The sequence below is a fragment of the Apteryx rowi genome, unplaced genomic scaffold, assembly GCF_003343035.1.
Source record: "Apteryx rowi isolate R43461 unplaced genomic scaffold, aptRow1 scaffold_5, whole genome shotgun sequence".
Taxonomy (NCBI): domain Eukaryota; kingdom Metazoa; phylum Chordata; class Aves; order Apterygiformes; family Apterygidae; genus Apteryx; species Apteryx rowi.
This window is the reverse complement of record NW_020450760.1, coordinates 5,621,401-5,626,646: the sequence shown is the minus strand read 5'-3', so window position 1 is coordinate 5,626,646 and position 5,246 is coordinate 5,621,401.

Here is a 5,246-nt window from a genome sequence, read left to right as displayed (position 1 = left end):
CTCCCTCTTTTGTGAGATTCCTGCGGGATGTCGCTTCTTCGGCTTCATACAGCTCCTGCCCGCATCTCTCCAGCCCCCAGATCCATTTGCCCAGGGACCACAGCTCCACTTCTGGGCTGGGGGGCAACTGGGCCCCAGAAGCCTCCTTTCCTATGTAAGGAGCCCATCCACTGTCCCCGTTGGCTGGCTCCACTCGTCCCCACGGCTTTCCTCCCTGCTGTAACAGCATGGGCATCCCAACACCCACAGTAGCCAAGGCACCGTGTCCCCAGGCAGGGCTGCGAATTCACAGCAGCTGCAGCCCTCACTCACCTTCTTCAAATGCTGTCCTTCTGTCTGGTCCTTTCCTACACTCTGGACTAGAAAAGATTGACAAAAACCTCTTTTTTTTTTTATTTCTTCCCATTTGTCTCCCTGGGGCCTTTTCCTTGTTACCAGGTCTCAGCGACACAGAGATGCTGGTATAAGGTATGAAACAGCCTTCTGCCCATCCAGTTGCYATAGCTTGTTGCACCTCCCCATCATTTTAATGCCCAAAGTCTTGCAATACGGACCCTAGCTGGTTGCAGAACCTGAACGCTCAGTGATGCTCCTGGTCTGATTTGGCTGCAGTGACCTACCTGGTAACGGTGTGAGGCCAGCTGTTCCCTTCTCCTGGGCAGGGGGGCTGACRGGGTCCTCGTGAGCTCTGGTCCTTATGCTTGTGGGACACTCATTTTCTCAAAGAGGATAATGGTATTATTGAAAGGATGGAAAGGTGGGAAGAGGAAAGATAAACAGAAAATGGAGTAGGAATAGAAYATTATGTGCATTAATCAGCCTAGTAAAAAGCATTTATCCAAGATGAAATTCAAGGTTTGGGCAAATGAAAGAGAGATGCTATACTTGCTTTCTGTTAGGGACTGCATTTTATCTAAGCTTCTTTGCATTTTCTAAAAAAAAGGGCACAAATGTTGACATCTCCAAAACTACCACTGCTATAATTACTTCTAATAATCTGATGGCTCCTTCTTACATGCCAAACAGTTTGCTCTCAATTTGAAATTACCAATTGTTGATTTGCTTTCTTCCTTTGGTTGTTTTGTTTTATTGCTTTGTCCTTCAGCTGCCCTTCCCTAGCACTTTTGATAAAATTTGCTCCAGTACAGAGAGCTTCACTGTTTGGGATTCCTGCTTGTAAAAATAAAGTACAAAACAAGATACATTACGATATTGATAACTTATCATCACACTCTTTAAAGATTGCACTGTTGAGGATAAGAGCAGATACCCACATGAATGTAAAGGGTTAAAAAGAGGAAAAAATAGAACAACTACAGCCTATCCTTTTGAAACAAATCTCTCTTTACCAAGTATATGATGAAATGAAATATGTTCATGTAAACGCAGTAGTGTCTTTGTGAGAATTAGGGAAATCTCTCCACCTCTCTGTTCCCTTTGTCTATACATTTATATGCTTTCCAGACTTACCTCCCTCCCAAGCACATATTCCCCTCCTAATCTTCTTTTCTATGTATTTCCATATTTTCCATGTACTATTTACCTGAGACCTTGCCTTAGCTTCCCTCTTCTATTTAGTATGTCATGAATCATTATACAAATTCAAAGGAAAAAGCGGTTGTTTCTTATGCCCTTAAATTGAGCCTTTTCCACAAGTTGAAAGAAATCATCAGTCACATGTCAGGCACATGATATCTAATCATATTTCATGTCCTTCTACCCCTTTTCATTCAGAAAAGGAAAAAGGAATATTGAAACAATATGTAACCTTGCTACTGCAACCGCACCAAGCAGTTTCCCCATGTTTGCCTGCTCCTACTCACTTCCTAAGCGAGACATTGTGTCTTTGATTCCTTTTCCTTTTGCATGAGTTAATGTACATCCCAACACTTGTGTAGTTTCACACTGGGTTTTTGTGTACTCTTATGATCCAGTGGTCAGCGTGTGACAAACCATTACCTAAAAAATGATAGATGCATAAAGACTGAAATAACTTTTTAATCTAGAAAGAGAGAGATTGAGGAGAGACATAACGATCTTTAAATACATAAAATGTAGTTGCAAAGAGGAATGGAGGGGCTCTTTTCCTTGATCGTTGTGAATAGGACAAGAAATAGTAGGTTTAACTTTGCAGCTATGGAGCTTAGAAATACCCCGCGTATAGTAGTGAGGCACTGGAATAAATTGCCTTTCAAAAGCACGGAGCCTCCAGAACGGAGGCTTGTAAGCACTGGTTTGAAAGTCATTTCCCAGGAATGGCATGTGCATGATTGATCCTACTGTGAGACAGAGATGGGTTAGCTCCCTTTCAGCCCTGCTTTTTGTCATTCCTCAGCACTTTGCAAGCATGTAAGCTTGTGGGATAAAGGGAGCAATGAAGGATATGAGAACAGTGGTGCACAACAAAATACCTTCTTTGCATCGACGACTGCTACAGAAGACTTATGTTGGATTTATACCTATCAGGTAGCAAAGATGARGTACTATGAGAGATAGAAGAAATGTCCAAAGTATCAGAAGAAGAGATTCAGGGAAAGTGAATGATGCCAAATTAATTATAAAAATCAGTGACTATTCAGGGGCAGTCTATGTTTAGTATCTTGATTAAACTTAGGAGAGCTTGGGAGAAACATTTACCTGGAGACAGATGAACTACTTGCTGCAGGATCTCTTCCTTAGAAACATCATTCTGTATCCTGTTGTTGACGGGATACCAAATGAACTTAATTTACTAAATCAGTACTGAAATTGTTTTATTTCTTTGTATGCTGCATGGGAAGGAAAATCATAGATTGTCACAGGTAGTTTTTGCCAAGTTCAGAGACAAAATCAGAGCTACTAAAGGAAGCTTCTAGTTAACTTTTTCTTCAAATTCATGGATGAAGAATACCCAGTATATGCTCATATCAGTAGACATATTGGATGAGCTGAATATATTGTGATCTGTTTCATATAGCAACTCTGCTGAGCTGTTCTAATGGTCCTTCATGAGCTTTGAATATACAAGAACTTTGCTTTGTTAAGAAAATGAGGCTAAACTGTAGAAATTTCCTTATAAAGCATGAAAGCAGAGTGAGGTGAAACCAARCTATTGTCAGAAAAGTTACTCTTTTATTTAACATAATCTGTCCCCTTTTCACCAAGACCTGGTGTTTGCCAGTTAGATAGCACATACAAGCTATAGGCTGGAGTTTTTCMAAAGAGAATTATCTGTCTATTTTTGTGACTGCAACTAAGGCAGTTCTCAGGGTTTTGCCCTTTAACGTGTTCTATCACTGTGACAGAAATAAGCTGCTGATTTAGCTCAGGTTTTTGATGGCTATCACATGTGAGCACTTTGGTCAAGATCTGATACTGCACTTGGTGCCAGGCAACAGGGAGAGAAATCTTGAAGGCCTTTCGTTTCTCAGGTCTTACCTGGGCAACAGAAAGACAGCATAGTCAATGCTGAATGAATGCCATGATCTGACTAAAGACTTATCCAATGTGATAGCACAAGAGAAATTTCTTGTTTTGGACACCATGTTGTTCCCGAGTTTTTTTCAGTCTGTAGGGCCACAGGAGTCACTGGAAGTCCTGCCATGAATTGCAATGGTCAGGCCCTGTTTAGGATTTGTCCATGTGGCATCAACCTTGCATAAATCCTCTCCATCWTTCCTCCGGGGCTGTTGGTCAGGCCATTCTAGGAGTCCCTTAGAGTCAGCGTTCAGTTATCCAGTCCTGTCTCCTTTACGGGTCAAAAATGCATAGTGTTGTTGCTGCTTCCCTCTTATAAGCAAGTTAAACACACCATCTGTTAAAACAGTGACAGGGTTACACCTAGAGCTCTGCTTTGCAGTCTCCGAGAAGCACATCTGGACAACTCTTCTGGACAGGAGCTCTGGTTTCCTTTGTACTCTTTGAGTTGGAGAAGATGTCTGCTCTGTCTTTCTGAGGCACAGTGTGATGAAAGAGGTCAGAAATAAGGGGTACACTTGCCCTCTTATTGCTAGGACAGAGTTTAAGCGGCCGCAGCTTTAACTGCAAGCTTGCTTTTGAACCCGTGCATTGGCATAACTATGTGAGTTGCTCATCATTTTGACACCACCTTTGCAACCTGGGTGGACAACCAGAGGGTTAATCCAGCTTCCCTTTCCAGAAGGCAACTGCACTTACCTGCCGTTTCGTCCCTCCTGCCCCGGGTGGCCCGTCTCCTCCCGTGCCCAGGCRGGTTCTCTCCCAGGCCGGGGTGCCCCTTCGCGGGCAGCCCCGCGTGGGCTGTGGGGACGCGGAGGCTGCGGCTCRCGGCAGCGGTGGTGCTGTCAGTGCGAGGAGAACTCCTTGCCTGAGCCCTGCTGGTGCAGCACCGAGCAGGGGGGAGGTCAGCCCACATCCTTTCCCCGCTGCATCAACGGGGGCTTTTTGGTGTCCGTCGCAAAGCTTTCCCGCGGGGCAGCTGGGGGCATCCTGGGAAGACTCGGCACACGGGAGAGGAGGGGAGAGCCAAGGAGCCCTTCCCCTCCGGATCTCCCCTGTCTTGGGGCTGCTGTTGCTGGAGCTGAACAGAGCCATCCATGTGGCTCCCCAGAGTTAGTTGCTCAGCAACCAGGCTCAATTAATATGCTTTGCAGAAAGTGCAGGGGAAGCCCGGGCTGCCGTCAGCAAGGAGGCAGGAGGCTGAGGGTGACTCAGGATCCCACTCCAGCCTGACACCCATTTAGTCCCCACCCTGTCCTCTCCCAACCTCCCTTCACCCTTCTTCATCCCTTTCTCCCTTCCTACAATGACTTAGTGTGCGTGTCCCCAAATCCTGCAGGCAAGGTATCTCCTGAACTCTCCTGCTTTGAGGGTTTTGCTTCTTGATTTAATTTGTTTACTTGGGTTGTTTGTCAAGCGTTTTCCAGTGCTTATCTAGAAATTTTAATATTCATGCTTGATGGGAAGGGAAAGGGACGGCTGGTGTTATGGTCAGATGGTTTTAAAGATTCCTTAAGATGAGAAGGGTTGTTTGGTAGTGCACAGTCGAGCAGTAGTAATGAAAATGCATCATGTGTGAATTGGGAAAGTTTTTGTCTCTTCCTTTATTAAAAATAACCAGCCCTCTGAACTCAGGAGACCAAAGAGGTAGTACTGATCATTGCAAAACACATAGACAGTAGAATAAATGCAGGGTTGGGTTTTTCTTCTTCTTTTCTGTATAGTACTTTCAGGGCTTCAGTAAGATATTTTTTTCTTTTTTCCTTCTTTCTTTCTTTGATTTTCTTTGG